The sequence below is a fragment of the Carassius gibelio genome, chromosome A4 (genome assembly GCF_023724105.1).
Source record: "Carassius gibelio isolate Cgi1373 ecotype wild population from Czech Republic chromosome A4, carGib1.2-hapl.c, whole genome shotgun sequence".
Classification (NCBI taxonomy): Eukaryota; Metazoa; Chordata; class Actinopteri; order Cypriniformes; family Cyprinidae; genus Carassius; species Carassius gibelio.
Window position 1 is genome coordinate 11,750,104 of NC_068374.1, and position 27,656 is coordinate 11,777,759.

Sequence of the window (27,656 nt, forward strand, 5' to 3'; positions counted from 1 at the left end):
ACGTCGGAAATTAATTTATGCTTTATTATTATTATTACTAGGCCTAATACTAGGCATCATCTGCATTTTTTACAGAAGCTTGCAGGTAGGTGATGTTAATGTGAGACCTGAGCCTGCTTTGCCTTGCAAAGATCCTCAATTCTTGGCACAATATTTGAAAAACATAGCCTCAAATCATCCTCAATTTGTGCACGATTGCGGTATTTCATTTTGAGTGCAGTCATTTTTGAGAATCCTGCCTCACACAAATATGTCGACGCGAAAGGAAGGAGAATCTTCAAGGCAATGTCACAGAGTTGAGGGTATATTCCTGCATCAATGCTGCCCAGAATGACGAAAGAGGGCAGGAGCTGAAGAGTTCCTTCAGTCTACTGTCACTCTTCAGCTCAATAAGCTGTTCCTGCATATCGATTGATAGCTCGTTTGCTGTACACACAAACCGATCTCGAACCCATGCAAAAGAGTGATAATCCTCTTTAAAGTATGTCGCGAATTGTTTTCTCATTGCTGACAAGTGCTCAGACGCTGATTGAAACAGGAAGGAGAAATCGTGTGACGTGCCTGCATCAGTGATAAAGTCTGCGAGGCTGAGGAACATGTCGCAGTTTCCTCGACTGATACGGCCATGCCAGAGGTCTAGTTTTTGTGTGAAGGCGTGCACTTTGTTTGCAAGGAGCAAAATATGAGTTTCGCGGAATTGCAAAGACAGGTTGAGGCCATTCAAGCAGTCAAATATATCGACCAAATAGGACAGAGATGCAAGCCACATAGTGTCATCCAGATGCTTCGCCAGATCTGATTTGATTTCTGTCAAAAACCACTTCACCTCCTCTCGCAGCTCATACAACCGCTGTAACCCCGACCCCTGGAGAGCCAGTGAACTTCAGTGTGCAGAAGCAGCTGCTCGTGCCCTGACCCCATCTCCTGGCAGAGGACCACAAACAAGCGAGAGTTTGGCGGCCATGATTTGAAGAGATTTATCATTTTTTACGGACTGGTTCAGCACGGAGTCAAAGAAAACTGGCATTCTTTTTAGCAGCTAGTGCTTCGCGATGGACCATGCAATGTGTCCATTTCACAAGTGGAGCTACTTGCTGAACGCAAGCAGCTAGGCCACGCTCACGCCCCGTCATTGACCGCGCACCATCCATGCATAGGCCAACACATCGGTCCCAAGCCAAACCATTTTCACAGATTCACGAGTTCACACTTACATTTAATTAACTGAAGTATTATAATGCGTATTTGGCATGCTGTCCGGGGAAGGGTCTCCGAGCTCGGGAATGGCCCGAACATAGAGTACACCCCCCCCCCTCCATAAAAGTGTAAAATGAACTCTAGTGGAGGAGATGGGGTGGATGGGGGATTTTTAATATCAAGGACATTGAAAATGGCTTCTCCTGTAGTGTGTGACTGAAGAGGCCGCCAAAACAGGACATCCTCCTCAATCGCAGATACCTGACATAAGTGAGGAGCTGTGCCTGCCCAGCAATATCAGTGGATTCGTCCAGCTGCAGCGCGTAGTAAGGACTCTTTTTTACAAACTCTATCTGTTGCTCTCTGATATCATTGGACATGTCTACAATTCTCCTAGCGACTGTGTCATTGGACGGGGGTATTGCACCAAGTTTGGCTGCTGCACTATCGCCTATTATTATTCTGCACATGTCTTGCACATGTCTTGAGAGTCTCGGCGATTGTATGCGGTTTACCCAATTTACCAATTCTTTTGGCCACTACATACGATGCCTCCAAACAGTTTAGACACAGTGCTGTGCACTGATATGGTTGCCTGTTGCTGATGGAGGCCATCAAGCTTTCTTTTAAAATATTCAGCCGGTTTATTTTTAATGCCAGCATGCTTTGTTTCGACTGTCATTTGCCAGCTCCTCTGCACACACGACACACTAAGGTCTCAGATCAAATTTCTCCATTTTTGTTATGTGTTAACAATAAAGTTTAGGGAATATGTAACTGTGTGTGTGTCTATGTTGAGAGACGTATCAGGGGCTAATCAGTCAGGACTTAGGCACGATCTTTAATTAAACGAACAAAATAATTATTTGCAGAAAATTCAGATTTTATTTTAATACTAAATGATTGTAGTCCTCGTCAGTGTGTGTGTGTGTGTGTGTGTGCAGGGGGGTAGTTTTAGCTAAGTGTAGCTACTGCCTAGCAGTTAAATAAATTACTGGCTAGGGCTGAGATTTGATCTAATCTTTAAAAAGAATGTTTGTTGGTTTAGTCTTTAAAAAGACTGTTGGGGTTCTGTAGTAAAGGCCTATGTAATTCGAGATTGATAACTAATCCAATCCACCTTTATTTATAAAGCACCTTAAAAACAACAGTGTTGACCAAAGTGCTGAACACAGTCTATAAATAAACAATAACATACAACAGAAGCACAACAAAAGTAATAAAACAATAGATAAACATAACAATAAATTCAACAGTAATACAAAACTAAAAGTCAACCCTCAAACTGAGGTAAAAGCCAAAGAAAATAATTGAGTCTTGAGATGGGATTTAAAAACAGGAAAGGCAGCTCATTCCAGAATCTCGGAGCTGCCACAGCAAACGCACGGTCACCTCTGGATTTTCGTTTGGTCTTGGGGACGACCAGCAGTGCCTGGCCAGCAGACCGGAGTGAACAAAGGGGGGAGTAAGGCACGAGCAGACCTGACAGGTACTGGGGGGCCAGGCCATGCAGACATTTAAAAACAAATAAAAGAATTTTTAAATCAGTGCGAAAGTGCACAGGGAGCCAGTGGAAGGATTGGAGGATGGGTGAGATATGGTCAAATTTTCGAGTTCCAGTTAAAAGACGAGCAGCTGTATTTTGGACTAATTGTAATCGTGACATAAGTGATATGCTAATACCAGTCTAAAGTGCATTACAATAATCTAAACAAGTGGCAATAAAAGCATGGATTAAAATTTCAAAATCATGTCGAGATAAAACCGGTTTTACTTTGACTATTTGCCTCAGCTGGAAAAAGCTGGTCTTCAACACTGCACTAATCTGGGCATCAAGTTTTAACCGACCATCCAACTTGACTTCCAGGTTTGTAACCACAGGGCTAATGTCTCGGGTTAGACAAACCAAGTCAACAGGAACCACAGCAGCTGAGTCACTAGGAGCAAATAACACAAACTCAGTTTTGCTCTCATTTAAATACGAAAAAATGCATAGCCATCCATGCTTTCACTTCATTCAGACACTCTAAAAGGGTTTTTGACTGACTTAGCGGCACATATATTTTGCAGTCATCAGCATAAAAATGGAATGAAACATTGTGACTTCTAAGGTTTGACCCAAGAGGCAGCAGGTACATTGAAAAAAGTAGCGGCCCAAGGACAGACCCTTGAGGAACACCGCACGACAGAAGAGCCGAAGAGGACACAGCATCACTGACCTGAACTGAAAAATTTCTGCCTTCCAAATAGGACATAATCCAGGCTAAGGCCAGCCCCTTAATGCCCACACAGTTCTCCAGTGGCAGCAATAAAATTTGGTGGTCGACTGTATCAAACGCAGCCGTAAGGTCCAATAGCAGCAGAGCAACAGTATCTGAAGCCAGAAGAATGTTTTTGAAAACCCTCAGCAGAGCTGTCTCAGTGCTGTGGGCTGACTTAAACCCAGACTGGAAAATTTTAAGTTATACAATTGTCATTCAAAAAAGTGCTCAGCTGCAGATAAACAACTTTCTCCATAATTTTGGAAAGCAGAGGGAGCTTAAAAATAGGCCGATAGTTAGAGAGCTCAAGTCTGTCTAGACCAGGTTTCTTTAACAAGAGTTGAACAACTGCATGTTCAAAACTCATAGGTACGATTCCAGTAATAAAACTGACATTAACAATATCAAGTATGCAGGGCGCCACTGTAGGAAAAACCTCTTGAAAAAGACGAGGAGGAATCACATCATTAGGGGAGCCAGTGAACTTCATTTGACCAATAATCTTTTCTAAAAGAGGCAAACTAACAGGCTCAAACTGGTTCAAAACAGCAGAACAGGTTATATAAATGCCAGGTTCATACAAAGGTGGACCAATAATGGCCCTAATGCTCTCCACCTTGTGGATAAAAAAGTGAAGAAACTCCTCACACACTTTTGATGGGTTCTCAAAGCACTGGAGTTGTGGGACATTAAAAAAAGTTTTGATGGTATTAAATTAGTTAATAACACTAATAAAATGTTAATATATACAGTACTGTGCAGAAGTATTAGGCATGTTAGTATTTTCACATTGAAAAAAAAAACTGTTTTAAGCCAATTATTTATATCTTTTGCTGTTGTGTGTCAGTAGAATATATAAGTTTACATTTCCACACATTCATTTTGCCATTAATTGTAATAATCCAGTGAGATATTTGTATATATTTGTATGCATGATCCACATGAAGATCTTTTACATTGAATATAAATATTTCTGTCTTATATGGTGAACAAAATCCACATTAGATCGCAAACAGAAGTTATTTAAAAAACTCACTGCTGTCTGAAAATGAATTAAGCTGAAATGTTTTTATATGTCTTTGATGCTGATGTTAACTGATAGCTATATATTAAATAATCCACAGTGCTGACCAATATAGTACTTGTACATAATACCAATTTCACATCTGAACAACTATGTAGCTGTAATAACTAAAATACCTCTGCATGTACACACATATGTAATTATTAGTTCTTAATGAATGTATGTGCACAAATAACCTGCTTTGCTGGACTCTGCCTGAAGACATGGTGAATGGTGAAGTTCTCCTCAGTGGTTGAGCTATCTAATTGCTAGATATAGTACAGAGTAATGTTTCATGTAGCAACATTCAAACAGCTACACACATTTGCGGAGTGAAGCTGTCCAGGAGAACAGAACACCACAACCTCCTGATCATGTCATCCTGAAAAATAATAATAATAATAATAATAATATACACACAAAACAGTCTGTTCATGCATGTCTGTTCAAATAACTTGACAAATGTGATGCCATACCTCTGTAAAAGCGAATGAACTAAAGCCATGTACAGAGTGTACTGTTACAATCCACAAAAAACAATAAAATTAGCAATTTATAACAATTATTAACAATAATTATTCAAATTGAACGTACCATGGATAAATAAATGATCGAACATCGCATTTCATATTATAAGATATTTACACAAGCACTTTTACTCACCTCAAGCAATCAACGTAATAGCGTTATTACTCTGCTGCTGTAGTTGCCACCGTTCTGTTTGTTTCAACGCAAACTGCCCCCTGCTGGCTCGGAGGAAAATGTCAAAGGCGGGGAAAACAAAAAATGGGCGGGGCGACACGTGTCGCTCCGCCTCGAAGTGTCGCCCCGCCCCATCGTCCAGACTGCACTCTGGGGTTACTCCACAGAGGTGCAAGAGAAACCATGCAAGACTGTAGAGGAATTAGAGGAGTTGTGTGTGAAACTGAAAGGTGCTGAATTTCGAAAGAAGATGGTATGTGCCTTAACACAAGCAACATTAGTTATTTTTAACCTATAATTATTTAAAGCATTTTGCTCGTGTTTAATTACTGATTGTTGTTTGCAGATTCGTTATCTGTGTCTTCAGAGTGGAGGCAGCTTGAGAGATGGAATTAGGAGGATGCTGAAAAAAATTGGAGATAATTCCTTATGGGGATATTATAGTTACAAAGGGAGAAAGGGAAAACTTAAATTTCAGCAGCTCTACATCAATGATGTCATCATTCGTAAGTTTCAAAACTCGCCACTAATGACTAATTATCTCTGATTATCTCTCTGTTTAATAATCTGCCTGTCAAATCATTTGGATTGTTAATAAATTGTAAATAAGATTTGGTAGGTTGTAAACGTTGTTCCTCCTTTTAAATATAAAATTCTTAAGTTGTTTTAAATACATATATTATTCATAGCAGAAATAAGATTAATGTTTGATGTTCTTAGATTATAACTTTGTCATTTTAATTTGTAGTTTTAATATGGATAATGGTGATCTCTGTATTAAATCAAGGTGCCTGCAGCAAGGCATACCCACACCAAAAATCCCAGTGTGTGGAAGAGACCCTTAAACATGCCCCGGATCATGAAAAGAACATTAATATATATACACATATATTATCCTCAGACAGAATGTAATGGATGGACAGACAGACAAACACAACAATATGTGACCTTGGACCACAAAACCAGTCTTAAGTTGCATGGGTATATTTGTACAGTAGCAATAGCCAACAATATTTTGTATGGGTCAAAATTACATATTTTTCTTTAATGCAGACCTAAATGCACAACTTAAACAGGGTTTTTTTCTTCTTTGATAAAAAAATAAATATATTTTCATGGTAAAGTTTACTTTTACATGGAATTGCCCATGATTTTCTTTCTTGTGCGCAACACAAAATATGACATTTCGAAGAATGCTGGTGATCAAACAGTTTCTGGACACCACTGACTTCCATAGTATTTTTCCCCCATATCATGGAAGTCATGACGCTTCCCAGACAGCAAGTCAACATTGGTAAACATTGTTTTTCCACCTGAATCATCATTATAGTTGATACTGAAATTTCAATGCAAAATAAATGTTGAATCACCATTACCATATCGATGAAAACCTGATATTATTAATGTTGATGGCAACAATATTGGAACAACATTGATCTATAGTTTTCTTTATGATTAAGCATTGATATTTGGTTACCGGGTGATACCTGAATGTGTCAAAGTCATTGATGTATAGTGGACAGAAAAACGACGTGGTTGTTGAAAAGTCATCGAAATATAGTTGACCGGGAAATATGATAGAAAATGCATCGAAATATAGTTGAATGGGAAATATGATTGAAAATCCATCGATTTTTGGTTGACCGGGAGATCAACGGGTGGTATACCCAACGTACTGCACCGGACACAGCTCATTTCTGGACCCTTGGCACAAGCGTACAGGTAAGCTTGCTTAATGTTCGATATGAATGACTTGTACCAAATCAAATACTAGGCTGATTTTTAACTTGATGGTTAGTGTAGTAATTGATTTTTGTTTTACCAATATGTTAAAATCTGCCAAAAGTACTTCGTGGTTGTCTTCTATGTTATAAAGTTAGCAAAACCTCCGAGTCCAGTCTAATGATGAGTGTGACAGTCTATGATAGCTAGCTCAAAATACATGTCTGTACCCATTGATAAGTGTCGTGAAAATCTATTAACACAGCACCGTTATTTCTTCTGAACGCCTAACCAACGCTAGCATAGTGGAACCAGGCCTTGCGTCTGGGAGGGGAGGGGAGGGGTGGCATAGCCCACATACCGGTACTTCATAATAGAAACATCTTGCGGCACGAATGTACCAATACAAATAAATATAACATCTCCAGTTATTTAGCTGAGCATCAATTGTACGTTAGTACAATAAGTTTAATTTAATAAGAGGCGATCTAGAGTTGAAATGTTTTATTTATTATTATTTTTTATCAAGTGATGAAAGTGTTTGTTGTCGCTGCGATCAGTGGCCCGGATGCTGTGTACAGTCTGCACTGTATAAGGTCTACACTCGGACACGCGCTTCAATCCGTTGTGGAGACGGTCTATTCGTTCCGGTGAAATTACTAAACATAAATATACACAAACGTATCCCTGTCTGATATACAACAACTGATAAACATAATCAGTTTTGATAAATACATTAAAAAAAAACATACGAGTGTGGGTTAAAACCCAAACCCAGACCTCTGACACGCTAAAGTTCTTCCACTGAAACATTTGAGCTGAAAAACAGATATATTGTAGCTTGATATTCAATACAGGAAGAAAGTGCAGCATAAAAAAAAGCATATTTTAGCATTAAAATACCTTTAACATTTATGGTGATCTGAGGGGGCGGGGGAGTCCAGTTAATGGGGCATAATGCATTAGCTTTAATGAGAATTGTATATTTTATAGGCCTACATTAAAGTGTATTTCATTTTTTATATTTTACATTTATTTCTTGAATGCTACTATTACATCAACTGTAGCTGAAAAGAATAAACCATTGTATATTTAATTTATATATTATGTTGTTCATGTTCTTTGTTTTATTTTTTTAATAACAGATTGGTTACCTGAGTACATATGTATAAAGTACAGTCACACTGTATGATTGTGAATTTTAATTGCTGTTTTTAACAGAGATTTTTGATTTTCTGTTCTTTTACAGATCACTATTGCACACAAAGTAAGCAAAATATATATTTTTTTCATTTCATTTTATTTCTGCAAACAACTTGCACCACTTGCAGTAGCTGTCCAAGGAGGTGAAGGACCTGCGAGAGGAGTTTAGGCAATTCTGCCAGTCCTGCAGGTGTGGACAATTGGAGTCTGTGGTACAGCAACTGTCGGAGCCCTTGGAGCTGCCCTTCCACACCATGGAGGCCCTGGACCATGCAGAAGAGACACTGTTAAATGCCACAAACCGACAGGCAATGGTAGTTTTAGTTACATCTTTATTCTGCCAGAAAACTTCACTGATATGCACAACTTCCTTAAACTGTCTGACCTTTATGACAGTAGACTCATGGGTTAATTTCACATTTCACATTTCAGTATCTCCTAAAAACTGCTGTTTTTTCAGTATGGCTTTATCAATCCAAGTTACATTCAGACTGAAAAAACTAATAATTCTGCACAGACCAAATTGGCTGAAAATTATGTTCGATATTGAAGCACTGTATAGAGGGGTGTTTCTCCAAAGCGGAATCAAGAAATCCAAGACCTTGAGCTGTTTTTACTCTGGAGTTACATAAGGTCACTGTATCTAGCTTTGCACTGTTGAATGGCCAAAACATTCATTTCCTACGGTTGTGCTACATGACTATAAGAATGGGAGTCATAAGCAAATTGTGCATTAGCCTACATCTGAGATATTATGAGCTGTTGACTGTAATGGCAATACATATTTGCCGTATGATCAACAAATACTTTTTGGTCTCCTGATGCCTTATTTTTGCGTGCTTTAACCATCCAACTACAGTCTGTAGATGATGGGAGAGTACGCTGTGGCAGGGGAGGGACAGACATTAAGGGACAAATACATTGCGTTTACTGCTAAAATATACGAGATCGGTGAGGAAGAAGAAGAATGTCAGTAACCAGACAGTTTTTGGTCCCATTGACTTCCATAGTAGGAAAAAATTATTACTATGGAAATCAATGGGACCAGAAACTGTCTGGTAACTGACATCCTTCTAAAGACCCAGAGATCGCTGAATGGGTTCGAAAACAATAAAACACAACTGTTTAACTTTGGGGGAGTTGTAAAATGAGCCTAAAAAAGTGGAGTATTCTTTTAACACTGCAAATTTTAATACTTTGTCAGATTGCTCGTCTCGCCACCATTGGAGGGACTACCCTAGAGATGAGGGTCCGCCGTATGATGGCACACCTGTTGTCGAATGAACTGGCTTCAAGACTGAACTAGACTGGAAAAAAGAACAAGGAGCCTACCAAACAAAAACATCCCTTTAAAGAGTTGGCACTCTGTCGATCATTGTTTGGTAAGTCCTGCTCCATTTTCAATCACCATTATATTATCAATCCTAGGCTGCAAGCCAAAGGGCCTTAATGCACACCCCAACTCACCCGGAATCTTAGCATGAAGTTAACACAATAATCCAAAATAAACCTCAGCATTCAGTGACCTGTAACAGTGATCTATATTTGTTAAAGGATTAGTTCACCTCAAAATGAGAAAGTTGAAATGTTGCCGTAAAGATAAGAGCAACACCGCTAATCCAAATGTAGACTTGTCTGTCGGCGGCCCTCCCTCTGGCTCTGACCTAACAGCAGTAGCGCAGCGTCTATGGCATTATTTTCCTTTCAAATGTAGAGAGCGCATTATTGTAGCGCGAAAGTACATTAATATATAATGCGCGAGCGCGAATCTCTCTGCTCACGCACGGAATTTAAAGTGCCAAGTACTGGAACTGGGCGCGCGCTCTCAGATACACGCTGCTCTTGTAAGAATTGTCTCTGGGCTCGCTCAGAGTATATGCCTGCTTAAAACGTGTTCAGTGCAATGTACTTTCGCGCTACAATAATGCGCTCTTGACATTTGACAGGAAAAGAATGGCATACGCGTCAGGCACGCGACGCAGCTGACACGCAATCGAAACGCCACGCTTGCACGTGTTAATCATGTTAATATTTTCATCCCAAAGATATAAATAATACCATACAAACTACCACCCAGCGATAGGTCAGCATTATGGTCAGGTAGACAACGTGCATTTTCTGACAGGAATTGGAGCATGTGTTGCCTACCTTACCATATTGGTTTTTATTATTATTATTTAGAAAATTTGGGAACTAGACCACAGCAAACTATCTTACAGTCCAAGTGACGTTAGCAATATAATGTCTAATGTGTAATGTTATATATAACAGTAACGTTAACTTACCTTTGGTTGGTAGCCAGAGAGGTGTGTCGATCGTGAAGCAGCCCTAATGTCAGCTGTCGACCGGCAGGGTTGCCAGATGCCAGTAAGGTTTTCCAGCCCAAAACCTCGTCAAAAACTGAAGGCAACGGTTTTTGTCTATGATTATTTTGTCAATGGAAACTCTAATCTACATTAACTATTCAATTAGTATCCAGTTATTTATATTAAATTTGTGGAGTTAACGACTACTTCTGAACTAATAAAATAATAAACATAAAATTTTTAGAGTCATTTGGCCTCATACATTTCCCTTATGAAAGAGGTCACTGCAAGCTAATCCTTTTTGCCTCCCTATAATTCCATTACATCCATGAACAGGCAGGTTTTGAAAAGTGCTTTGAATATAGGGGAAATATGATCTAGCCTACAACACGAGGACTTATTGCCTTATCCGATCATTGAAAATTCATAGGCCTAGGCTACTGAATTTGTTCCAAGTGTTCAAAATATTTTCTGTTTAACTTAAATGCTATTTTTTTTTTTTTTTTTGCATTGCGATTTTTATCTTCTGTTTTAGATGCCCTTACTGAACAGATGGGGACAGCTACCGTCACCTAATTTTCATTTGCACAACTTGGCTGCGGTATGTGCCAGACCGGGCAGGAGGGACTGGACGACAACTTATGCAGGCATCAGATGACAATGAAGTGTAAATAAAGAGTAGAGAGGCTAATAAACATGAATTTGATTTTAAATAGTGTGGTGTGTTCTGTGTTATACAAAATTTTAAATGTTCCATTACTTTTTAACATCCTGGCTGTAGATAAAGCAGGCTATTTAATTTATGGTATTACATTTAAAATTAACATTTAAAAACGATTGAAATTCCATTGAAATCACGTTGATCCTTAGTTCAGTTGAAATTTCAACATTGTTTCAATATTCCTGATAATTGAAATACCATTGAAATACCGTTCATATATGGACAGAATTTCAACATTGTTTCACAAAACTTATTTTTAACTTATTTTTCGTACGGCTTTCATGATGCTTTAGATGTAAGCACATGTGACAAAGTCGTTGTGGAAATCAAGCTTAATGAGCTCATGCAGACATCAAGGATGAGGTCTGCTTTTACACATAGGCTAGGATACATTGAGCATCTCGTTAGTTCAGTCAGGTCATGTTAGTCATGCTTGCATCAGCTGACAGTCAGCTGTTCCTGACGTGTACCAATCCAGTCTTGACACCTATCATATTTATATAATAGGTGTCATATTTATATTTATTTCTTCATCCAGATTTAAAGATTTGGTGGACCACATGAGATGTTATCTAATCCGATGTGGTGTTTACATGTGCTCGTGCTTCGATTTTGGGACATAAGTGGCTACAATAACATGCAAATTATCAGAGCGAGAGAGAGAGAGGGGGGAAAAAAAACGCGGTGGTGTAGCAGTCGATTCTGTTCCCCTTTACGCAAACATACTATAATTCTTGCGTAGTTGCCGAGTTACTATACGTACGATCAGAACTAGCGTGCGCAAGAAGCACGACTGGATGTACAGCAAGTCAAATGGTTCAAAATACCACCCTAAATCCTAAACTTAGTTAATAGTTTTATGACGAGAGGATTTTCAACTTGAAATTCATTTCCTTTTTTTTTTCCAATCAGATTTATTACCGATTAGCTACAATGTGATGCTTTGGCTATTCTGTTTTATACTGTCGTATACTTATTTATGCTAATTTATTTTTACTTTTTTATTATATGCCTTGCTGTTGTTGTATTTATGTATGCACTTATAGCTTAAAAAGCTATAATAGCTACTACCCCCCCCCCCCCTATTCAATAAACTATAAACCTGGTTAACAGCCTTGGTCAGAAAGAATGATCTTTGTTGCCCCAAACCTGTGAAATAAAGTGATGCAGTACACAACTGCTTCATATTTAGTAAGAATAGCATAGGCTATTTTGTGTAATGGTCAATAAATGTACTCATTTACATTGTTGGTCCTGGTGTCTTTTCCCACTAAATTCATCCTATAGCCGTTAACATAATCAGTATATGTCTCACAGCAATGTTGAAAAGGAAAATACTTAGTAGCCTTTTGAACCATTTATCAACGTTCCCCCATTCCAGGCCAGTAGAATCCAGCTGAAATGGCAAGCTTGCTTTTTTCTAATTCTAAAACTAAAATTGTCTGGCCTCTTGTTGTCCATCAACCACTTTTCTTCTAAACTTTACATTGTTTTTTGAGGAGATGTGGTCAAGCTGGCCATCTATTGAAATAGCTGTATTGTTAAAATCTAAACAAATAACCTGCAATGAGGTTCTAAAGGCCCAATTGAAGGAATACACCCATTTAAACTTAAATTGTCTTATTGTCAATGTGCTAGTTGCTTTAAGTCAGTTATGTATAGTGTCTTGACAAGCACTGACTTTTTGTTTTGGTGTATCACACTTTACTATGAGAAAACGTGTCAGTGTAGAGAAGTCATCACTTAAAATACTGGAGGAACATCTGTAAGTGAAATATTTATGCTCTTTTTTTTTTTAAGAAAACTGGAAAAACACCTTGAATTTTGTAATTTAGAATTTCCTCATATAGGTTTGACATATGAAGAACTATATTCCACTGTCATCAGTAAGAAGGTAAACAGATTAATCAAATAGAATAATAGTTCAAATGTATTGTTGCTCTATATGGAAACAGTAATATAATACCCTGAGTTTGGACGTCAGAAAGGACAGATTAAACTAATTTGCAAAGGAAAAATTAAACCGCAAAAACTTGGACATAAGACAAAAATAAAGGAACAATTGCAAGATGAATAAAAAACAATAGAACCTAAACGGGAGTGTGAGGATAATTTTACTATTCTGCAGTGTAGCAAGAGATTTGTCCCTTTTTGCTTTCCTTACATCCAGGTGTGTTTGGTGTATTTGCATGCAAAAGTGTTGCCAAATCCACGGAATTTAGGCTACTTTGGGGATATGTTTGAATAACTATTTGGTTGGGTTTATTACACTGATCTGCCAACCCGAGGAATTCCAGAAGGGAACCGAATCGACTGCTACACCTGCATTCATATTTTTAATAGCTGTTTGCACTTGCTTGGAATTTGCAGATTAATATTGAAACTCTAGTGTTCATTTGTGTGCTCAGTGTGTAAGTGACTGTGTTCAGTTCACATGACCAAGGCTGTCTTCTATCGTACCACTGGTGTGGTCGGGGCCATTAAGTGTATACCCACTTGTTTTGTTGCTTCGCAAAATCTTCAATTTACCATCAGGAATCGTTCCCTTTAATGGTGTACCATACAGTTGAGAAACGAGTGATTCTTTGCTGTAATTGGTGCATTATCAGTTCTGTCATCTCACATTTCCCGGCCCATCATATACTGAGTGCGCGTGTCCGCTGCAGCGAGAGAACTCCGCTCAAATGCCATCGGGTGCACCGGGACATTTCTGGTCCGGTTGAGTGAGCACTGTTCGCCGAAGCGAGGGAGTTCTCCCCCACTTTAGGCACCGTTTCTAAATTACACCAAACTGCAAAAAAGTGTGAGGCGGCGCTACGCACTGCTTTCACCAGCTGAATGCAAGAGCAGAGTCTTCCGTGCAGCGCTGCGTTTGCACAACAATGTAAAGTGACAAACCGCTTCAGCCATTCAGATGTTACACAGAATTATTGATACTGTCGTGTGACGCATGAGAACATTAAAGGTTTTGTAATGTTGCTGGCTGAAAACATCCAGAATAATGTTAATGGCATGAAGAGGGAAAACTGGGAAACACCAAGGCATGTCAATTCAGCAAGGGGAAATAACTGGAGCCTAAGACCTTCTTTAATGCAGCTCTGAAATGAATTGTATTATGATATGTATATATTAGGTAAATTTAAATGGTAAAATACATTATTCTCACCAAGTTTTGTTAAAACATGAATCACGAGGGGGCAGCTTATGAATGCAAAGTGCTTGCAATGAGCTATCTTACATTTACAAATGGGTTTATGAATCTGTAATAATATATACAATAACAGGCAAATTTTGGTCAAGTTTTTTCATTGAGCTATTCACTATCATAAGCTGCATACGAAAAAAAAATGCTGCCTTCGGAGGTCGCATTCCAAGGTAGGATGGCTTCAAGGCACGTCCGAAATCAGTCAGCTTCATTTCCTGTCTCCTGAGATGACTTCATCTGGCCGGTTTTGAAGGCAGCATAGATGTATTTTGCTGCCTTTGATATCCCACAATCCCATGCGTTCCATTCTGTGACAGTTAAGCAAAAAAGAAAGCTGTCATCTGAAAGTTGCGGACTGTGGTCAGTTTGTGTGTAAATGTATGTTTCTGAACAACGTTTTCCACTTATGTAATTTCAAGCGAGAAATTTATATTGCAGTAATGAAATATCCACTTAGTTATAAACAAAGCTCTCTATATTTTGATGTAGATCATTAAACCATTACTCCGCCTCAGAAGCATGTCCAAAATCCGTTGCATGAGGTGCCTTTGGGAAAAAAAACGCTGCCTAAGTTTTCAGATGCAGCCATAGTGTTGTTTCTAAGATGAAAAGCAGTTAATTGTGCTTCACTTATTATATCAGCTTTCTGCTCTGGTCATGAGATTCCAGATTCCATTCTAATGTGTGTTATTGTATAACTGGAGTTTTATTATCTTTGTCCAACATATGGTTGTTTTGGGGGTTTGTCTTGCTGCTCTCCCCGCTCTGTCCAAGCATGGCTGCATGGACAGGCGTGTGGAGTGTTGCCCAGAACATAACCATACCGCCAACACTAAATGTATGCAATTATAATTGTCATTAAATATACTTGACGGAAGTGGCTGACGTGTACCAATCCAGTCTCGACACATATCACCTGCGGTCTATTTAAATTCCCATTATTCAGTGTCTCTCCATCACATTGCTGCTTGCAATGAACTCCCTCCTCCAACTCCACCAACTGAACCTGTAATCCGATCTAACTTGTTCTTTCTTTACAGTGTCTTCATTGGAAGCAGTCTCTGACATTTTGTTTACAACTCATGTAATTGAGAATTGTAATTCTATATGCTTATAATGGTTCTGTTCTGTACCCCAGGGGGGTTTGTCTTGCTGCTCTCCCTGCTCTGTCCAAGCATGGCTGCATGGACAGGCGTGTGGAGTGTTGCCCAGAACATAACTATACCGCCAACACTAACTGAATGCAATTATAATTGTCATAAATATACTTGACAGAAGTGGTCCTGATTGAAACAACTTTAAAAGATTTTTTACCACTTTAATGTTTAAGTGACTGTTAACGCCAATATCCTAACTAACAAATAAAGGTCACCAGGATGTCCTCCGGACGTTCAGCGACCACTTTGGATGTTCACTTTAAAGGGGGGGTGAAATGCTCGTTTTCACTCAATATCCTGTTAATCTTGAGTACCTATAGAGTAGTACTGCATCCTTCATAACTCCATAAAGTCTTTATTTTTATTATATTTAAAAGAGAAAGATAGTCTGTACCGATTTTTCCCGGAAAAACACGAGTGCCTAGAGGCGTGACGTGTGGGCGGAGCTAAAGAATCACGAGCGCGAATAAGCTTTTGAGTTGAGAGCATGTGGAAGCTGTGACACAGATCCAGAGGCTGAAATTTAACAAGAGCAGCATCAGCAAAGGCGGTATGCTATGTGGTATATACTGAAACTGTATATATTTGCTTAGCGGTTTTGGAAAATGACTAAGTTCCACTTTATGTCGTCCTTTTTTTTTTTTTTTTTTAAGCTGTACATGTGGAAAGTGCAGTTTGATGACAACATCGCATGTTGTTTACTTGATGTGCTTACACGCCGATAGCTAAGTTAACAACACAGAGATATTTGAAGCAGTTTTACTCACTGCATGTGGTTCCAACACACAATCGTGACCCTTTTCCGTTGGGACTGCATTATCCTTAAGAAATAAACGATGTGCAATCCGGAATGCAGGGAACAAACAAAAACACTTGCACAACTCCGTTGATGCTCTGTAAAAATAAACTCCATCCACTGGTCCCTTAATGCTGTTTCTCTTTTGGTAATCTGTGCAGGGTTGTCTTGCCCTGGCAACCAAAAACACACTCCTTTTGTGACTTTTCGCGACGCTCTCGCTCTGATCAGGCTGTGCTCAGCCTCTCAGTGCTTTGCTATACGGGAGCGAGCGCTCTTCCGGCAGAAAAGCGCGCACTTAGGACCCATATAAGAAAATTCCGCTCCATCTAACGTCACACAGAGCCATACTCGAAAAAAACTTTCCGAAACTTGTGACAAACCGGAAGAGGTTTTTTTGGAAAACAAAAATACTCCTTCAAACGTGCAACTTAATTTTTGAAACTTTGTCCATGTTTAGCATGGGAATCCAACTCTTTAACAGTGTAAAAAACTCAGTATGCATGAAATAGCATTTCACCCCCCCCTTTAAGTCCTCAAATGTCATTTTTTATTTTACTTGATGATGACCTTTACAAATTAAATGAATAGGTTAGAAAACATTTGAGTACATTTTCAGTATATTCACTTAATTTTGAAAAAAAAAACACGAATACAAATATTTTTTTTATTTGCTTAAGAGTCATGTAGTTTAAAATTTAACGTTGTTTTTGTAGCATTGATTTTTAGATGCAGTTGTTCTCTTCTTTTTTTTATTTAGTTATATTTATTCATTTTATTTAATTATACATAATTATACATTTAATTTATACATTCATTTTTCTTGCAATCCTTTTTATTCTCTTTACATATACTATACTTTGTTTTGTTACAGTTGTGTATTATATATATTTTATTTCTTAACATTTAATAAAAAGAAAAAGAAAAAAAAAACGTTTAAATTGTTTAAATGTACCCTATGTTCCAAACTGTTGGCATGTGTCTGTTTTCTTTGGTTAGCCTAAAATTAAAATAAAATAACATTTGAAAACGTCCCTAATGTCCGCTGCACAACGTCAAGCGGACCCTACACGCTGACGTCCGGGGCAGAGCCATTGAAAAACAGAGTTGCAACACTCCCATAGACTGCCATAGGAACTTTAGAATGCGGAAGTAATGCGTGTCATGGAGCAGCCAATAGTTCCAAACACTGATAGTTCCAGCGCTGAACTTCACACATTTTCAATGTTTCTGAAGTACGCTCGCTGGTAAATTGATGCAATTACTGTATTTCCAACATTTGAACGCATTAGCCGACCTCCCATGAATCTATATAATAGTTGTATTTTATGCAGCCAGCTTTATTAATGTTTATTGGAGCCTGAGGTAGCTGCTTAAGTAACAAACACTTAACTAATATTAGCTAGCATAATCTGATGATGGGCTACATTTACCTCAAATTTTTCTTCAAGTTCGGTGGCATACAACATTTATCGTCGGTTATTAGATTTGTTGTTAAAGTGATTAACCCTTGTTTTTTCAACCGTATCAGTACACCTGATTACAATTAACTTTAGCTAGTTTAACTAGAATTTTTGTTTTTATTTATTTTTACTAGCTCAACTAGATAACATAGCTAACTTTTATCTTGCAAGGTTGTTCTTTGGTTAATTTAGTCATTAAAGTTACAAAGACCGTTTGTTAGACAGTGCTTTGTGATGATAGGATATGTAGCATAAATGTAGATGATGCCAGCAAATAAAAAGTATAATTGCAAAAAGAAAGATTATTAATCTATTTTTAAATTGAAAAGGCATTCAAGAGGCATTGACATGTGAAACCATTTGAGACTTGAAGAATTTCAGCTGCATAACTCATGTTCATGGCTCTTAAAATTTTTGATGAAAGAAGCACATGTACACTGCTGCTCTGGTAACACATTGAACTTTAATCTAACAGTCCTGTTTGTGTAATGGAATGTATACCAATGAAAGCAGAATACATCTTTGGAAATATTAAGTATTTTTTGATGACATTTAATTTAACAATATTTCACTTTTTTCTCTCTTTTAGGAGGTGAAAACAAGTCAAAACCAAGACTTATACCTAGATAAAGTGACTCACAGTAATTTAAGTTCCAGCTGTCGAACAGGTGGGATTTAATTTTTACAAAGCCATAAACTGTTAGCCATCACTGTATGTGTGTGTTTTGTTTTTCAACAGGATGGATTATCGGTGGGGAGTGGGGCAGTGGCCAGGCTGGGGGAGCTTGTGGTTCCTGTAAGCAATGGAGTGATGATCAAGCTGGTTTGAATTTGAACAATGGAGTGCTGAAGCTGGTGGGGTGATGGTGAGGCTGTAAGTGTAAGATAGAAGATAATATTGTCCATAATTAGTCAAATCTTGTCAAGTGCCAGAGTTACCACAAACAAGTCACATCTTTCTCAAAATTTCCTTAAAGGGGGGGTGAAATGCTCGTTTTCACTCAATATCCTGTTAATCTTGAGTACCTATAGAGTAGTAATGCATCCTTCATAACTCCAAAAAGTCTTAAGTTTTATTATATTCATAAGAGAAAGATAGTCTATACTGTTTTTTTACCGGAAAAACACGAGCGCCTGGAGGCGTGACATGTGGGCGGAGCTAAAGAATCACGAGCGCGAGTAGGCTTTTGCGTTGAGAGCGTTTGGAAGCTGTGACATTACCGTGAGGAAAAAAAACCATCATCCAAAACAAACCATGGCTAACAGTCAGATTCAGCCATATATTTATGATCCAGAATCAGATCCAGAGGCTGAAATTTAACAAGAGCAGCAGCAGCAATGACGTCTCTGTGTGGTATGTATTGAAACTGTATATATTTGCTTAGCGGTTTTGGAAAATAAGTTCCACTTTATGTCGTCTTTTTTTTTTTTAAGGTGTACATGTGGAAAGTGCAGTTTGATGACAACATTGCATGTTGTTTACTTGATGTGCTGACGCGCCGATAGCTAAGTTAACAACACAGAGATATTTGAAGCAGTTTTACTCACCGCATGCGGTTCCAACACACGATCGTGACCCTTTTTCGTTGGGACTGCATTATCCTTAAGAAATAAACGATACGCAAATCCGGCGTCAAACTGGGCCTTGTTTGTAAAATAAGCATCTTCGAAATGCAGGGAACCAACAAAAACACTTGCACAACTCCGTTGATGCTCTGTAAAAATAACTCCATCCACTGGTCCCTTAATGCTGTTTTTTTTTTGGGTAATCTGTGCAGGGTTGTCTTGCCCTGGCAACCAAAAACACACTACTTTTGTGACATTTCGGTCTCTCGCTCTGATCAGTGAATGTCTCTCAGTGCTCTGCTATACGGGAGCACGCGCTCTTCTGGGAGAAGTGCCCTTAGGACCCAAATAAGGAAATTCCGCTCCATCTAACGTGACACAGACCCATACTCGAAAAAAACCGGAAGGAGATTTTTTGGAACAAAAATACTCCTTCAAACGTACAACTTAATTTTTGAAACTTTGTCCATGTTTAGCATGGGAATCCAACTCTTTAACAGTGTTAAACTCAGTATGCATGAAATGGCATTTCACCCCCCCTTTAAGCAGATATGTTGGACTAATATATGAATAACACATATACAATCAATGAAACTTGTATAGACATAAGAGAAGATACCAGAAAACAGGCGAAACAGACCCTCCATACCTATTGATGCTGAAGTCATGCTAGGTGGTGGGACATTTGTAGGAGCAAAGGTCAGACCAAACTCCTCCATGATAACAAGCAAGGTGTTTGGTGGGGGCCTGCTTGTTGTAGGCCTGGATCTTTCTTGGCCTTGCTGGTTCCTTTTTGCCCTTTTTGTCTGGCTTTTGCTTCCAAGATGACCATAATCAGATCTGCTTTGCTGCAATTCTTAACCTCAGCCTGATATATCTGTTGGTTATTTCTTTTTTTGCATATCATGGCATGAAGGAAGCCTATTGTCCAAGAGCCTACCCTCTCTCTCCAGCATATCCATGGCATTTGGATCCATAAATGAGCCACTGGTCCTAGTTCGGAATAGCTCCTCAATTTGCCGGACTAAATCGAAGGCCTCTTGTGACGGCCGACAAAGTACACCTGACTTGAACTCTTTCAGCTTCAGTAAAACACTGTGCTTTCCTTCAGGACTGTCATCATTGTGCTTAATTGCACTTTGGCAACCCTCACAAATCTTGGAATATTTAATCACTTTATGCACGATGTAGACTGTAAGGTGGTAGAGAGCACTGATCTCAGTATTTGTGAGGTCAGGAGCAGCTCTTCGTGCCATCAGCTCCTCCACTTTGAGGCCAGGACTTGGAAGTGACTGCTTTGTGTCCAGGAAGTCTGCCAAAAGGCTATTGTCATCCTCCTGATAACTTCCTGTTTTCACAGTCGCAAGAAACTGCCCAACTGATATTGATTTCAGTGCCTGTTGAAACTCTACTGGAGTTGGGACTGGATTCCTCTGTCTTATGCAGCTGAATAGGTTTTCAAGTCAGTCTTGGGTAAACCTGCTGGTCAACACAAACGTGTCCCTGGGCCAGCATGTTTTGCTGTATTGATAGAATTGAAGGTGTTGCCATCACAATTCCTGTTTGCACAGGCTTCAAGCTACCCGTTCGTCCAATCTTCAGCCCATGGAAGAGTTGGATGGTGTCCTGAAGGAACTTGATGGCCTTTTGGTACTCCTCGATTTTGTGTGTGTTGAGTGCCAATTACTGGGCGGCGAGAGGACATGATGTCAAACCAGTGGTCGACCTGCTCTAGAAACCATGCTGTGGTCTGGTAGGTGGGTGGTCTATGTTCCTGCTCCACCATGTATTTCAGGCCTGCACTGTTTGCCTTGCTAAAGATATTCATTGCAGGGCCCACCTTCATCTTCTCAAAATGACTGGGTTAAAGGGTTTTACTTGTTAGATTTGGAGCAATTTTTAATGTCATCCCCTCTTGAAAATCCACCAGATCTTTCAGTGGACCAATGGAAACTTCATTGAAGAAGAGTTTCTCCTTCTCTACCATATCCGGAGGAATTGTGAACGTCTGTCCACGGACCAGGGCACTCTTCAAGTTCTTAACAAGATGTGGAACGTCTGGCATAAAGTATAACCTCCTGTCTGGTCTTGCAGGATGTGTGACAGATGTTTTGTTGTGATCCATGCCAAATGCCTTCCACATTGCCCGATTAGGGCTGCCCATGTCAGTGGTGATGTTAACCACATGAAGCCCTATGGAAGCTGCCTTCTCAACAATGTTGAGGACAATAGGCTTATAGGTTGCCCCATTAGTGGAGTTACTGCTGTAATGGTAAGCCAGTACTTGCTTCCATCATGTTGTTGTTCCTGCCAACATAAAAATGTAAGCATGCGTTGCCATTCCTGTGTGGTCAGGTAATGTCACGTCTCCATAAAGCTTCCCACTTCCCAAGTGCAGCTCCACACTCTGTGTAATTGCCATTTCATCAAGTGTCAGCACACACTCCCTCTCCATCTCTGTCAGGCTGTCAACCTTCAGCTTTAGCATGTCAAATACATCATCTAACACTCCTGGCTCAATCTTTATATGCTGCAGTCTTCTTTGCAGTGTTCTGATATCAGGTAGAGGAATCTCCATGTCTTGAAGCAGTCTGTAGCCTGTCGAGCCGGTGGCAAAATGCAGTTTTATGGCCTTTTTGACTGTAGTGTTTCCCCATTTCATGCCCCTCTTACTCTTTATACTGATCACTTTTATCTGATCTTTAGAAAAAATTGTAGCAAATTTCTTTTCCATGACTAGGACAGAATTATTTTTTTCCTGTTGTTTTAGAGCTCCCTCTGCCCTCCTTGTCTTATTTCTTTGTCCTTGTTCACTTGACTCCTGCACACTGGCACCTGGCTCACTGACACCTGACTCTCTGGCTCCTGGTATGTCCCTCTCAATTTGCTCACAGTGTTCTCCTTCCTTATCCTCTCTTCCCTCACTTACCCTTCTCTCACTTTCCTCACTTCCTACCTCAACTTCTGAAATGATGATATGGCATTGTTAGTGTTACATGGAGAGTGTATAGGCTAGTCATTGTAGTAAGAAATATTATTTAAAGTTTGACTTCACATTATTCATACCGAAGTTCATTTTAGGACAATATGTGTGGTCACAGGCCACTGCGTGAACTGGAGGTTCTGTGGTTCTTCTCACGGCAGGACCCTTCCGCCTCTTGGGCTCAGGGCGATGCATAAATATGGTTGGAACAGTGTCAGTTTTCAATATCAGATTGCGTTTTTTTGTCCTTGAGAATTGCTCTCCCTCAAAATGTGCCTGCAGAGTTACTTATGGGGTTGTTTTCCCCACATTTTCCAGATATTACATCATAATTGTTAAATCACAATTTCATTGCAGTCTTGTACATATTAGACTTTGAACCTTGATCCACAAGTGAGATGTCCAAATGTGCATTACAAGCATAACTTACTGCACACAGTTTTCTGTTGTTGTAATCTTTTGTTATGGTCAGGTTGCTTCTGCTGACTTGGGCTAACCATTTCTTTCTCCTGTCGCCATCTTTTGGGAAACCATACATCTGGATACCTTTCTCGGACCGATTGGTGCATCCAAATGCCACACAGCCAACCATGGTAAGAAAATCAGTCTATAAAAGTTAGATGTTGTGATCAGTTTTCAGGAAAGTGTGCCATCAAACCCTCCCACCTCTTCCTAACCAACTCCACCTCCTCTCTCCTCCCAAATCTTTGCACTTCCAATACTGTAGTTTCTACAACTCCATTTTCCCCTATTGTCTCTTCCTGGACTCCTGTGACAAAAGCCAGTTCATTACAGGACCAGGGAAACATTTAATTCTTTACTGTGGTATAGAGCCAAAATAACAGAAATCTGGACAGACATCCAAATAAGTATGGACATAACTATAGGTGAGTGCTTTCACTTCTTTCTCTCAATCCCATGAATTTTTTTAGGAAACATAGGCTTTCAATGTTTATTTAATCTGTCCTTCAATATATTAACCTTAACACTGTTTCCTCTTTCTTGACCACTCCCAGTTCTGTCCAGCTGCAATGGGCTTGAATGACTTGAATGACTCATGACCAGAGATGTATAAAGTACTAAAGACCCATACTTGAGTAAAAGTACAAGTGCTCTATCAAAAAAGTCACTTGAGTAGAAGTTGAAGTGCTCTTTAAGCACCACACTTAAGTAGAAGTACTAAAGTATTCAACATTTTTTGTACTTAAGTATTGCAAGTAGTCTATTTTAAAATTTACTACTCAAGTACTGAAAGTAAAAGTACAAGTATTGTGTTATGTAGTTATTAAAGAAAGTAAACAAAAGTTTGAACATATTGTTTTTACTATTTCAAATGATTAACCTAAAGTACAATCACAATTCCTTTTGACTGTAACTTTTTGTAAACAAAATTAAAAGGTTATTTCGCCCAATTTGCAAAATTATGTCATTAATAACTTACCCTCATGTTGAAACATGTAAAACCTCCGTTTATCTTTGGAACACAGTTTAAGATATTTTAGATTTAGTCCGAGAGCTCTCAGTCCCTCCATTGAAGCTGTGTGTACGGTATACTGTCCATGTCCAGAAAGGTAAGAAAAACATCTTCAAAGTAGTCCATGTGACATAAGATGGTCAGTTAAATATAAAAAATAGCAAAAACTACGACTTTATTCAGCATTGTCTTCTCTTCCGTGTCTGTTGTTAGACAGTTCAAAACAAAGCAGTTTGTGATATCCAGTTAGTGAACGAATCATTAGATGTAACCGGATCTTTTTGAAACAGTTCACCAAATCGAACTGAATCGTTTTAAACGGTTCGCATCTCTAATACACATTAATCCACACATGACTTAAGCTGTTAACTTTTTTAATGTGGCTGACACTCCCTCTGAGTTAAAACAAGCCAATATCCCGGAGTAATTCATGCACTCAAACAGTACACTGACTGAACTGCTGTGAAGAGAGAACTGAAGATGAACACCGAGCCGAGCCAGATAATGAACAAAAGACTGACTCGTTCTCAAGTCAAGAACCGTTTACGAATTCGTGTCCGATTCGAGATCCGAGTTGATGATACTGCGAGTTGATTGATGTGTGATTCAGCGTGAAGCAAACCAACACACAGAGCGTTGAACCGAACTGATTCTTTTGGTGATTGATTCTGAACTGATTCTGTGCTAATGTTATGAGCCCAGGTAAACCGAAGGCTTGCAATCATCGCCAATGGCGTCATTACGTCGAGCGCAAAAGAACCGGTGAACCGTTTTATTCAACTGGTTTATTGAATCGAACTGTCAGAAAGAACTACTGGTGATCCGGATGTTCACCGATGCTACCGGTACTTGACTCGTGAACGAGTCATTATCTGGCTCGGCTCGGTGTTCATCTCTCTCTTCACAGCAGTTCAGTCAGCATGCGCAGTCTTCTTAATCGCTTGATTCGCTCAATGATGTGCCAGCTTCATCAAATCTGCCATCTACAGTTCTGGCAGTGGTAATGTGGGTAACGAGTAACGATGCAGCACATAACAAAAATAACGGAGTAAAAGTATTAAACTCAGCGAAAATATGTACTGAAGTAAAAGTGGAAGTAGGGGAAAATAATAATACTCTAGTAAAGTACAGATACCGCCTTTTAGTACTTAAGTACAGTAGTGAAGTAGTTCTACTTCGTTACTATACATCTCTGCTCATGACCCAGTCTCCTCTGGGGCCTGTAACATGGTTTGCTTCTGGTAATGGAATGCTCTCACCCAAAAATTCAAGTAACTATTGCATTACTTACAGCTTCCTTGTTGGAAGTCAAGCGAGTCTCTTTGAAGAACGAACATTCAAGGAAAATGTATCTACCCTGTCGCAGGATGTAATGTTTAATTAAATGTTTTGTTGAATGCAATTGATTGCCTTGTATATTTTTCACTGTTGACATTTTTTCTTGACTTAAACTGAGCAGCTTCTGGCATTCATTGATATTCACTTGTTGTGCATGTGTATACAGTATATTTATGTGAATGGGTCTTAACATAACTTTAGGATGTTAGTAATTATGACCATAGAAGCACAAGAAAAATATATATAGCACACATATATATATGTGAGATATATATAAGAGCTGGGGGGTGAAAACTTTTGGAATTTGAAGATCAATGTAAATTGTACTTAATTTGTGTACCGGGAAACATACAAGTATCTTTTGTTGCTTACGAAGGGCAGAACTAAATGGAAAAAAATTATATTTCAACAAAATAAGACAAATTTGGTCATCTTCATAGTGTTCAAAAGTTTTCACCCCCAGCTCTTTATGCATCTTGTTTCCTTCTGGAGCATCAGTGAATGTTTGAATCTTTTTAAATAGTTGTGTTTGAGTCCCTCAAATGTCCTCAGTGTGATAAAGTGCAGCTCAAAATCATAAAGTCACTGCTGGAAAGGGTTCAAATATGCAACGATGCTGGAAAACTGAAGAATCTGCAGGACGTTAAAGATTTTTCTGAAGAACGCTGCTCAGTTTAACTGTTCAGAACAAACAAGGGACTCATGCACAACCATCACAAAACAGAAAGACAGTTGAGGATCATCAGGTAACAGAACACAGTATTAAGAACCAAGGGTTCCCAAACTTTTGAGTGGGGTTATTTTAGTAATTTCAGCAATTTTTTTGTCTTGTGGACTAAATGTTAATATCTTTTATGCACAATATCTTACTCAGGACAGTACTAAATAAAATATAACATGCATTTAGTATGATCTCTCTTATTTTTTGAAAATTACTCATATTTTCACAGATTCTGCAAGGGGTGCCCAAACTTTCGAGCCCCACTGTATATATATACTGTAAATTATTATACCTTTTTGGAGCAGGCCCCTTTTCCCTCCAAAATTAAACGCACACAAAAATTAATTAAATTCAAGGGGTTTTATTGGCATAAACATTATAAGATACAAAGCATCAAAAATTTTTTTTAAATACACACAATATATACAGTAATATTAACGTTAACAGAACTGGGTGAGGAACAGCCAAACTCAGCTAAAAAAAAACATACCACGGCAAGACGCAGCAATCATCAGTTATCATCTTTTTGTTGTTTTAACTAATTACTCCTCATTGTCAGTATTAAACACAAAATAATCACTTAATCCGATGTTTTTAAATAAAATAGCCTTGACAGCCTACTTACTCTGGAACTCCTAGTTATTTTCGTAAGGTTGTTTCACCAAAGCTAACTTGATTAACAGTTCATGCTCTTAATTTCACCATTGTTTTATTAACAATAAATCGTTATAAACTAAAACATATTTTAACATAAAGAGTAACGTGAGCTCTGTGCTTATCATTAGGGGGAAGTCGTGGCCTGATGGTTAGAGAGTCCGACTCCCAATCGAAAGGTTCTGAGTTCGAGTCCCGGGCCGGCAGGAATTGTGGGTGGGAGTGCATGTACAATTCTCTCTCCACCTTCAATACCACGACTTAGGTGCCCTTGAGCAAGGCATTGAACCCCCAACTGCTCCCCGGGCGCCGCAGCATAAATGGCTGCCCACTGCTCCGGGTGTGTGTGTTCACTGCTCTGTGTGTGTGCACCTCGGGTGGGTTAAATGCAGAGCACAAATTCTGAGTATGGGTCACCATACTTGGCGGGGAAGTCGTGGCCTAATGGTTAGAGGGTTGGACTCCCAATCGAAGGGTTGTGAGTTCTAGTCTCGGGCCGGACGGAATTGTGGGTGGGGGGAGTGCATGTACAGTTCTCTCTCCACCTTCAATACCACGACTTAGGTGCCCTTGAGCAAGGCATTGAACCCCAAACTGCTCCCCGGGCGCCGCAGCATAAATGGCTGCCCACTGCTCCGGGTGTGTCTCACAGTGTGTGTGTGTTCACTGCTCTGTGTGTGTGCATTTCGGATGGGTTAAATGCAGAGCACAAATTCTGAGTATGGGTCACCATACTTGGCTGAATGTCACTTCACTTCACTTCACTTCACATTAAACTTACCTTACAGCGATGTGTGATATCCTCATCATCAGACATCCACGGAGAAAAGGCATTGGTCAGGTGGGAGAAGAGGGTTCAGTGCAAGTACACCCGGCTGCAGCCTGAACCTACTCTGATTGGTTCGATCGTCTTTCCTAGACTTACTTGATAGGTAATGTGTGTGTAGTTGGTGTAGAATGGAGAATGCTGTTTAAAAAGCTAAAAACGCCGTACACGTTTACAAAGCCTTTACTATGATGCAGTTTTTTATTGTTAACTTGAATCACTATGTCTGATTTATTGAATCAAGAGATGTTAGCTGCTGCAAGTTTACTCTTCTCGACCAGATTAATTCACAAATGAA

The 27,656-nt window shown here is 39.2% G+C and overlaps 1 protein-coding gene and 1 long non-coding RNA gene across 2 annotated transcripts in view; one reads left to right on the forward strand and one right to left on the reverse strand.

Annotated features, from left to right (window-relative positions):
• Nucleotides 1-27,656, reverse strand: part of LOC127969489 (C-type lectin domain family 10 member A-like) — a 423,625-nt gene that overhangs the window by 123,563 nt on the left and 272,406 nt on the right. The gene's annotated exons all lie outside the window — the stretch shown is intronic.
• LOC127970176 (uncharacterized) lies at nucleotides 5,374-6,134 on the forward strand. Its single transcript, XR_008156546.1, has 3 exons — nucleotides 5,374-5,476; nucleotides 5,570-5,729; nucleotides 6,011-6,134. It is a non-coding gene; the product is annotated as an uncharacterized LOC127970176 (long non-coding RNA).